Source organism: Danio rerio, chromosome 6 (assembly GCF_049306965.1).
Source record: "Danio rerio strain Tuebingen ecotype United States chromosome 6, GRCz12tu, whole genome shotgun sequence".
Classification (NCBI taxonomy): Eukaryota; Metazoa; Chordata; class Actinopteri; order Cypriniformes; family Danionidae; genus Danio; species Danio rerio.
In genome coordinates, this window is record NC_133181.1 from 58,130,961 (window position 1) to 58,142,500 (window position 11,540).

At 37.4% G+C, this 11,540-nt stretch overlaps 1 protein-coding gene across 1 annotated transcript in view; it reads right to left on the minus strand.

Annotated features, from left to right (window-relative positions):
- Positions 1-6,757: 6,757 nt before the first annotated feature.
- slc12a5a (solute carrier family 12 member 5a) overlaps positions 6,758-11,540 on the minus strand; it is a 389,047-nt gene continuing 384,264 nt past the window's right edge. The window contains exons 27-28 of the transcript XR_012408255.1: positions 10,095-10,451; positions 6,758-9,683 (exon numbers count right to left, since the gene is read on the minus strand). The gene's annotated coding sequence lies outside the window, so the exon portion shown is untranslated. The remainder of the gene's footprint in view (positions 9,684-10,094; positions 10,452-11,540) is intronic.

An 11,540-nucleotide genomic window follows, 5' to 3' on the forward strand; every position in this document is an offset into this window, starting at 1 on the left:
GTGTAAAATAAACAACATTTCAATTCACAGCCATTCAAACCTGCTCAGAATGAAGACTCGGTCAAATAACCCGTAATAAAATGGTATTCGTTTATTGCATTTTGTGCTGACAGATCTATAAAATGGAATGGGAGTTTTGCAGAAGCCATAGAGATAAAGCATTTGAAATGTAAGATAAAACTACATCGTTTTCTTTATGTACCGTGAAACACAATAGATAATACTCATTATTTATCTTTTTTTTTTTAAATATTCAACTTACACCGACACAAAAAATAAACACCTCAACACGAACAAGTTTGGGTTTATTTACATGGACCCCCGTCCACAATTGCCTATGGTCCCAGATCTGCTGTGTGTACATTAGTGTACACACACATACATACGCACACACACGCGCACACTTATAACGTAAAAAATACACAAAAACACTACATGGCATTATGACCCAGAATAGACAATAAATAAATAAATGAATAAATAAATATAATTCATTTATCCACCACTTTTCTCTTCAAATGTTCATAGACTGTTTTAATTTCAAGTGAATCAAAAACAAGCCTGAGGGATTTCAGTGACAAACTAATGATCTAACAATTAATTGCAGTGTTGTTTGCAACCAGTTATGATTATTGAATCGCCCGAAGCGACTCAGAATCGAAATCCAATCAAAAACAAATATGTTCATCACTCTTATTGTCATCTGTGATTATTTATTTCAGCAATATCTATATTTATTATTTGCAACAATGCTGTAGCTATTAAAGCAACACAAAATAAATATAGATCTAAATCTGCCTGTCCAAACAGATTAGTTGAGAAAAATATACGATAAATGTACTTTTTTGGGCAGTCAAATTATAAAAAGTTTAAATCAATCAAAACTGTTGATTGTTTAATTTGAGACATTGATTAATTATTTATTAATAATTGTTAATCATTACAAAAATAAAAGTATATGACTTTCAGATTATAATTTTGTAAGATAAATTAATTAAATATTAAATCATTATACCTTTATATGGGTAAATGCACGGTAGTACAATTAGTTGAGTAAGATTTGCTTTAGAATTGCTCAAAAATGTATTAATAATTATATATATATATATGTTTCCATAATTGTTTCACATTTAAAAGAGTACATAGCTGCCAATTTATGTATTTGAGGCATGAATACAAACCTTTTAACTAATATTTTCACTATTTACCTCAGGTTTCTTTTTAAATCAGTGAGAATGAGAGATTAAAATAGACTAAACACATACCCAGGTTAACATAAATGACTTTGGTAATCGGTTCTTCAAATAAACGAACTTAGCGACAGCTGTAGTAAAAGTAAAATGATCTTTGTCTTGGCTAAACTACCCATAGTAAAAAATAGACCCCGTAAACCACTCACTATTCATTCATACTAAGTTGATCCAAAAAAAAAATGTTATAATAATCTTTGTGCACAACATCGAACATCTGGTTAAAAAGAACACATTTACAATCAAAAGAACTTAAATAAACCAGCGTGAACGTAATACTGTTTATCACAAAACATTTAAATATTTATATATTTATATATATATCGTATATCAGTTTGTTCAGGATAATGTGCATGCGTTGAACAGGACAACGAACCCGGGTCCTGGCTCTATTTCAACTGCTTCAGATGGATTGGATTCAGATTTGAGGATTTTGGACCCTATCAGAGCTCATGGACGGATCGTTCACATGCATGAAGAGCTGTACTGTTTCCATTAGAGTTCACAAAGGAAAAACTAATACAGGCCTTCAGAGGTAAATGTCATGAGGAGACTCTTGAGAAGTAAGGTCTTTAATAAAAAACCAAAAGCGATTTACAGTCTGATGCCATTTTGATCTCTTAATCTTAAGAAAAAATGCTTTAAAACCTCTTAAGACTGAAATGGATTTGATCTACACTGTACACAACATATCTGTTAGTTAATAGTTTCCATATTTTGTGTGTTTTCTGTTTATTTACGATTGTGAATTGTGTTATGGGATGTTGATCTCTGCTCTGTCGACTTTTAATGCTAAAAATTCAACTCTACAGTTTAACAAAGTGACTTTTATTGACATTTTAGTAGTTTGAAATAATAAAAGAGTTAATAGTAATGAGTTGTAATAGGTCTGTAAAATAAGAGAAAATGTAGTGGCAGTTTTTTTTACAAGGGTTTTGTAGGTAACATTCAACACCAACCCACACAATATATCACTTTGAACCAGTGGTTCTCAAACTGTGGTACGTGTACGGGCTTCCTTCAAGTAGTATGCGGAGGAATCAAAAATGTCATGTCTACATGTGTAACCCCGCCGGCTCTAAGCCACCCAACCTGCTCCGAGCTGGTTTCGAGCCAGCGACCTTCCGCATGGGAGTCGGGCACTCTACCAAGGAGGCTAAAGACCATGGCCTCTAGCGTCTGTCGCTAGAGCACCTTTTAGAGGTCAGAGGAGTGAGGTTTACCTGCACAGCACACACTAGCTGGCCTCCGTTACACTCAGCCCTCTAAACCTCACTCCCATCCGGGTCACGGCACCAATGTAACCCCGCCGGCTCTACGCCACCCAACCCGCTCTGAGCTGGTTTCAAACCAGCGACCTTCCGCATGGGAGTCGGGCACTCTACCAAAGAGGCTAAAGACCATGGCCTCTACTGTCTGTCGCTAGAGCACACATATATATGCTACACATATTTCAAAATTTATCAAAAACGATTTATATATAAATATATGATGACATAAAGTCTATATTTATGAGATCCAGGCAACATTCCAGGTGTTGATGAGTTGGCTACTATACGTTAATTCTTTACATTTAAGTACAGGATTTTTAAGTACAGTAACGTACCATTTTTAACTTTTAACAGAAGATTTTAATTTAAACGTTAATGTTTTTAGTTTTCTTGTCTGTTTGTTTGTTTGTTTTACATATAAGCACAGTACAGTGTTAATGTTCAGACTATTTATGATGTTTAAAGTGCCTGACAATAATAGATATTCTTAATAGTAGGAATTAATCTGCCACATTTTTGAACTGTGCAAAGCTGTAGCTTAGGGCCAACTACGCTACTGCTACTGTATTTCAATACTCCTCTGTATGGTGGTACTTGGAGAGACAATTGTTTTCTGAGGTGGTACTTGATGAAAAAAGTTTGAGAACCACTGCTTTAAACTATTAAAAACGTTCATGAAAGTAACTTTTTCGAGCTTTTCGAGATTAAAAGTTGTTGAAAGAAAGATCAAGATCCCATAATGCAATTTAAAAGCATAAATAAATAAAAACACGAGTCACAGAATATGGAAAACTGCTACTTTATGGATTATTGTTTGTATTTTTTACAGCGTACACTCTTAAAAGTAAAAGGCTTTTTAAAACGATCCTAGAAGAACAGGATGTTTATTATGTAGGAAAGTAAGTAATGTGATATTTATTATTATTATTATTATTATTATTATTAGTGCATTTATTGCGTATAGCCATACCCCAAAGCACTTCACTATCATGTGGGGGTCACCCCACACCACCATTACGTCCCATTCACACAGGGCTTCAGCGTCAACGCTTGACTGAAGGTATATCTGAAGTTGGGGCTGAAGCGATCATCATAGAAGCGTCAGCCAATGAAATTCAGTCCGCAATAGGCAACTGTCTAGCTGGTGTATTTGCATACAGCGATCTGATTGGCTGACGCTTCCGTCTAGTTGAGCTAGTCCCAACTTCTGCAGCGAGCAATGCCTCTGAAGCAACGCCGACGCATCCACAATGCAGTTCAGCAACGCCTGACGTCACCCATTCAAAGTGAATGAGAAGCCTTGACGCTGAAGCCCCGTGTGAATGTCGCATTAGTGTGCAGCATCCACCTGGATGATGTGATGGCAGCCACAGGGTAACGACGCTATTGGTGAGAGAGCTATACACAGAGAGTCAGGACCTCAGTTTAACGTCTCATCCGAAAGACGGCGCTCACTGACAGTATAGTGTCCCATTCACTTTACTGGGGCATTAGGACTCACACAGACCGCAGGTTGAGCGCCCCCTGCTGTTTAGTTCACTAAAGAATCTTTTAATAGAAAGCGACTGACACATAACTTGCTTTTTCCTCTCAGAGTCAGGCCCGAATCCATAATCCAGAGGCCCCTGGGCACAATGTCTTGTAGGCCTCCTACCTAGCCGAACCCTATAGTTGAATTAAAAAAATAAGATTAATATAATATTTGTTAAATAAATTTAATCTATAATGTATTGCCCACATTTTTATTAAATCATATATTGTACAAATATTTCTAGTCTACAGAGATTTAACTGATTTTTAAAGCACACTTTGAAAAAAATACTAATACGACTAGTGAAAATTAATGGATTTTAATATGCTTGTTCAAGTTCACTGAAGCAGTACTAAAATGTATATCTAAGGGTATTTTTAATGTATAACTTCTACAAACTTATAATGCACATGATTTGGATATAACACCTCTCCAATCCAGTTCTAAGAAACAGTCCTCCATAATACACACACTTATTAATGATTCCTACTTGTCTTCCTCGAATAGGCAAAATCTGATATGTAGTGGGAGAAAAAAGAAGAACGTGTTCATCAGACACTGGATTCGAACCTGGTTCACGATCAATCGTGTCAAAATATGTTGCTGTGCGCCTTATGAGATACGCCACTCACGTTGCTGTCTGTTGCGCTCTTCAGTTATGTTGTCTCTGTCAATCAAACGGTGATGGGCGTGAACCGCTTAACTAGTTTATTCCAACGAGGTGCACTACTTGCACTTATCCTAAATAGACACTCCAAAATCTGCATTTCCCCCCCCTCGCAGGGGCCCTAAGTGCGGATGGGCCCCTGTGCCTGTGCCCATAATGCATTGGTTAAATCGGCCCTGCTCAGAGTTTACATTTTTCAACTGCGAGCGGAGTTTGCAAGGACAAAAATGCGAGGCGCAGCAGGCGGTTAAAACGAGAGGCGTGCCGGGCACATAAGCAGCATGCAAAACACTTAATAAATCATTAAAAATAGGCGCCTCTCAACACAAAAACCGCATTCAGTGTGATCGGCCCCTTACTCACCCTTTGCTTGTTCTTAACCTGTTTGACCCGTAAGACGTGTAAAACACAAAAGAAGATAAAAACCTGGAAACCTGTAACCACACTGTAAAAAATCCTGGTTGCCTTAAATTTTGAAGCTGAATCAAATTAATCTTATGAGTGCAATAAGTTTATATTATGTTAAACTGACTTAAAACAGCTTGCGTAACTTATACAATCAAGTTAAAATATGATTAACTATATACTAATATATGTGAACAGGGCAATCACGCTCTGTTCCGCGCCAAAGTAATCGCTCCGTGATTGCTTGAATGAGGTGGTCTCGGCTCCATTGAAACGAACCCTGGAGCGGTTTGATTGCAGTGAGAAGGCGATCCGATTCGAGCGCGGTTATATCACAGTGTTTTATGGATATGTAATAGGCATCCGGCTATATGAAGAGAAAATTATGAGCATGGCGGGAAGTTTCGCGAGTCTCCGGTGGCCGCAAACGAGTGATGATCTCCCGGTAATCTCGCGTCTCCCTCCCGGTCCTCAAATAGGCATCGTCGCGCACCCTTCTCACCCCTCCCCACTCTATCTCTCCTCAGACACGTCGCGCGCACCCTGTCGATCACCACTAAACCACCACCTCTCCTGACAGCTGAGCGGGACGCTGCAAAATAAACCCTGACACTCTGACCAATGTGAGGAGAGTTTACTCGCACGTGACTTGTTTTAGCTCTTTTGGTCCGATTAGAAACTTTGCAGTGTGAAAGCGAACCGCTCCAAGAGCAAAGAGCAACAATGTAACAATTGTTATCTCTGTTTCGGAACAACTGAATTGATTCACAGGTGTGAAAGCACCCTTAGATTAATAAGTTACAATGACCTAAAAACATATGCTGTCAGGACTAATTGAATCTTATAATTTTTTACAGGGCATTTATGTCAAAGTATTTGATTTTCCTACTATGGTCACATACTATGTTCCCTACTATGGACTTAGTTTTCTACTAAGTCAATGGTTACAGGTATTTAGCTTTCTTTAAAACAAGTTCTTTTGTGTTTATCAGAAGAAAAAAAATAAAAAAGAATAAAGTTTTGGAGTCACAAGAGGAAGAGTAAATAATATGTAAAGTTTCCTTTTGATTGAACTATGACTTGTGTTTTATATATATTGTTGTGTTAACATATGACTATGAACATTTGTGTTTTAGCGTGAGGAACATTTTAAAAGCCGAAGGAAAATTTACCAAAACCATAGTGCCATAGAAATGTCATGGGACAATCAATGGCAATGCCTTAATTTTCAAGAGTGTAAACATGCTGTAAAGAAAAAAAATCTCTGCAGATCCTAAACTTCAAAGAAAGTGCAAACTATATTTTAACGCTGTCCTAGACTATAAAAAACACGTAAAGCAAATAACTAAATAACAGAACCTAAACTACAAAGAAGCAATGATCATCCATTATTTTCAAGAGTGTAGGATTAAAACCATAAAGCGAGATTCCCATATATTTTAGAGAATATCCAGTTGCGTGGGTCAAACTCCAGAAGCAAGTACACAGACTGTTATTCAGAGCCCTTTTTTGTTTCCGAGATGTGTCGAACGCCTTGCTATTCCTCATCGAAGGAATATAAAACACTTTTTTTTTTGCTACACACAAGCAGGCATTAATCGTGAGATGTTAAAGGAAAGAGATACGCTGTGAATGGAGTGTCCACTGTCAGTTTGAATAGAGCCAAGCCCAGCAGTGGAAGCGCTTGTTTTATAGTCTTTAATCGATAATTTTAAGGTGATCACATCGAAACAGTGCTCGTAGGTTCAGTGGAAACGTCGTAGGGAGTGAAAAGAGGGATTATGGGAGGGATATGATGTCACCACATCAACTCAGTGATTTGTATTATAAATATATCTTCTTTTTTTTTTTTTACACATCTACGTATACTCTTTTCATCGTTTTCAATAAATTACAAGAAATGCTAGAAATTCATGCCAAATAAACAGCAAACACACACGCACGCACACACTTTAAATTTTTTTACAGCATAATAAAGTCAGTATGTTCAGGTAGTATGTTACTGCAGCGAACAAAAACTCTCGCTGTGCGGCCGATGCAGTGCACACTTTCGCCACTAGAGGCATCGGTGCTGAAATGGATCTGGCATGCTCACGATTCTGGCAACTCAATCGTCACGTGAATAACGTTAACTTTGTATAAAGTGCATTTCTATCTCAGCCACCATAGAACAGATGTGACGCACACTCTAGCATACAAAGCGCGCCGATGGACTATTCTACGAGAAGCAGACTCGTGGGCAAACTAGCGAAACAAAAGAATGAAAATACAGCATACATATCGTTTCCCAATGAAATCAATATTGCACGTTACCGTTGAAAACCAATAAAAGTTTGTTTTTTTGTTCTGGTGTGTACTAAAAGCGTCCTAACAAAACACAACAGGGAACCACGTTCCTGTAGCTACGGTGTCTCAAGAGCGCTATTATATACAAAGTCAAAAACAAGTATCTAGCAAGTATCCCGCTAGACTAAGTGTACACGTAAGAATGCTAAACACATATATATTGTTTCCTGGATATCCGTGCTGAAAAAGCTGCCTCGACAATTTACCAGGAACTTCTCTTTTCACGTTACGAAAATCGAACAATTTTTTTTTTCCAACACACACCATGCAAACAGGAGTAAAAGTGTTCGTTAAAACATCGTCATGTGAACTAATTGTCGAAACGTCATCAGAGGCTCAGTCTACGCAGGCAGTACTTCGTAAAAAATGTGTTTCGACACATTTTGCATTTTGTTCAGATTCATCTTGAAAAAAAATCACGGTTAAATGAATACAAAATAAACGAACTATGATAAAGCTGAATATATATATATATAAGGCTGAAGTCGTCTTCGATGCAAACGCTGATACTTGTATGCAATCTCAGCGTCAACCCCTCCCCTCGTCAATATACCTTATATATTTATTTGTTCGCTCTATGTACACGCACGATTCAAATCTATCCATACGTTAGCAGCAGCATTCATATCTTATGACAGGTTTTCCCATGTGTGAACATAAACTAATCTGTAATCACTTTGTAAACTACTTTACCACCAGTGAGATTCAAGTTATATATATTTGTGTATATATTTTATCTATATATTCGTGTATACACATACATTCAAGCCTGAATTTATTCATAGCCTAGGGGTATGAATAATTGTGGGCTTGTTTGTATACACTCACCGGCCACTTTATTAGGTACACCTTACTAGTACTGGGTTGGACTCCCTTTTTGCCTACTGAAAAATATTCCTTAGAGATTTTGCTCCATATTGAGGTGATAGCATCAACGCAGATGCTGCAGATTTGTCGGCTGCACATTCATGATGTGATTCTTCCACTCCATTCTTCCAACATGTAGCCTCAGTTTCCTGTTCTTAGCTGACAGGAGTGGCACCCGGTGTGGTCTTCTGCTGCTGTAGCTCATCTGCCTCAAGGTTGGACGTGTTGTGTGTTCGGAGATGCTCTTCTGCAGACCTCGGTTGTAGCGAGTGGTAATTTGAGTTGGTTATCAACAAGGCATTTGCGCCCACAGAACTGCCGCTCACTGGATATTTGATCTTTTCCGGGTCATTCTCTGTAAACCCTAGAGATAGTTGGCGTAAAAATCCCAGTAGATCTACAGTTTCTGAAATACTCAGACCAGCCCGTCTGGCACCAACAACCATGCCACGTTCAAAGTCACTTAAATCAAGTTTCTTCCCCGTTCTGATGCTCGGTTTAAACTGCAGCAGATCGTCCTGACCATGTCTACATGCACAAAGGCCTTGAGCTTCAGCCATGTGATTGGCTGATTAGAAATGTATGTTAACAAGCAGTTGGACAGGTGTACCTAATAAACTGGCCGGCGAGTATATATATGTATATGCAATGTTGGTATTTCTGCGAAAACAAGCCTGTATAAAATAGCCTATCCCTACAAAAATAAATAATAGAATGAATATATGATTTCCCAATTTCACATATATTATGCTCTCAAAAAAATACACATTCTGATTTAATAAACGCAGAGGTTCATTTAGCAAGTAATCTCGTTCGATTTGGCAAATGCATTACACTCACGCTGCATAGAGTTCAGATTTCTGGATGTTATTTGACCCATCACGCTTTGTCGAAACAGCTCAATCTGCGTTCACTTTTCGCTGGAATTACCGCAATTACCAAAACCACAACTCTGAGTCTATTCCGAGCTGTTTGTGGACTCAAAAATCATTTGTTACTATGGCAACGCCCAAAATGGATCCGTGTGCGGCTTTGTTGATAATGACAGCAATCTACTTCTTCGAAATCACACAAATTTGCTTCTCGCAACAGCAGAGCAATACAAAAATACTAGCTGCCATTCTGTAGGTCTTACACCAAGCCAATATAGACTTGGGGTTATCTCACATATAGTAAATTGCAGTTAATTTGGTCGATGCAGAGTTAGCATTTAAAGTGACGACGTCTTCAGTGTTTGTCTCAGCTGACAAGTTCACATTGTCAGTCTTATGGCACAAGTGAAATCGATGTTTGGCAATACAATCAAATACTATAATCCTCTCTCTCTCTCTATATATATATATACCCTGCTGAAAAATCCAGCTTAAACCAGCCTAGGCTGGTTGGCTGGTTTTAGCTGGTTGACCAGGCTGGTTTTAGAGGGGTTTTGGCCATTTCCAGGCTGGTTTCCAGCCATTTCCAGCCTGGTCTTAGCTGGTCAGGCTGGAAAATGACCAGCTAAATCAAGCTAAAACCAGCTTGACCAGCCTGGTTTAAGCTGGACATAGCTGGTTTTGGCTGGGCTCCCAGCCTGGCTAAGCTGGTCAAGCTGGTTTTAGCTGGTCATCTCCCAGCCTGACCAGCTAAGACCAGGCTGGAAATGGCTGGAAACCAGTCTGGAAATGGCCAAAACCCCTCTAAAACCAGCCTGGTCGACCAGCTAAAACCAGCCAACCAGCCTAGGCTGGTTTAAGCTGGATTTTTCAGCAGGGTATAGCTCTGTGACGCATTTCCGGTGTAACCCACCAAATATAATATAGATTCTGTCTAAAATAGCTGATTTATCTGTAAATGCAACAAACGTAGGTTTCTTTTCAGCAAAATGGGAATAAAACTAAAGATATGGGCAACTTCTGTTTGCTCAAGGATGCAACACACACACACACACGCACATACACACATGCATGCACACACACACACTCACGTTCATTTAATGAACCCACAGACTCATTAAATCATTTGTTACACAGTGGCTGTCAGTGCAGGTTGAGTGCTTGTTGTGGAGGGGAGGTTCGGTACTGTAGTACTTCAAGCCGCCATAGTGAATCCTGTAGCCACCCAAAAACACCCTGACCCTGTAAAACAACAGCGTTTCTTCACCGGAATCTTCACAACTCAAGATACTACACTGATATTCAATAATAACGCACTATTTACACTACTTCAGAGTGGCTGGGAATTTTTTTTTAAGCTCGTTCTTTTGCTAATTACAGTGTGGGTTACACTGATAGACTCTCGCTTGTCGCACACCCTGCCAGCCTCGCTTTTTTGGCACATATTGTGACTGTATTTGGCAGGGGGATAGCTAGGAATGGACGAGAAACAAAACACGGAGGAGGTTGAGGAGACTACACAGACACAGAAGTAGAACAACAGGTGTTTGTGCAGAGGATCCTGCTTAAAGTCAACATGAAATGCAGTTGTCACTTAATTTACCCACCCAACCAAAAATAAGTGTGAGAAAATGTAATTGGAGTTTAAAAAAGTATAAATGGAGCAACTTTTATGCTTTTTTTTTGAGTAGCATGCACTAATCATTTACAAAAGGAGGTCACACTTTATTTTAGGGTACAATTCTTGCCATTAATAGACTGTTAACTAAGACTTTTAGCTCAATCAACACTTAACTGCTGCTTGTTAATAGTTAGATATTAGTTATTATTAAATATAACAGGAATTAATAATTGGGAATGTAGAATTATACTGTACTTTATAAGTACTAATATGCAGCCAAAAATAAATAAATAAATAAATAATAAAAATAATCTAATCAAATAAATAAGGATAGAAAAAAGATATAAACTATAAAAAAAAATAAATAAATAAAAATAAATAAATAAATAAAAATACAATAAATAAATACAAACTAAATTTCTTTTAAAACAAACAAAGAAAGACAAACTAATAAATAAATGCAAAAAATAAAATAAAATAAACAAAGATAAAAATTATTAAATAAATAAAAATAAATAAATAAAATAAATTTAAAAATAAACGAATAAAATATAAATAAACGAAATTAAAGAAAGAAAAATAAATAATTATAAATAAATAAAAATATATCAAATAAATAAATAAACTAATAAAAATAAAGAAAGAAAAAATAAATTAAGAAATAAAAGCTAAGAAAGAAAGAAATAATAAATAAATAGATATTTATATAA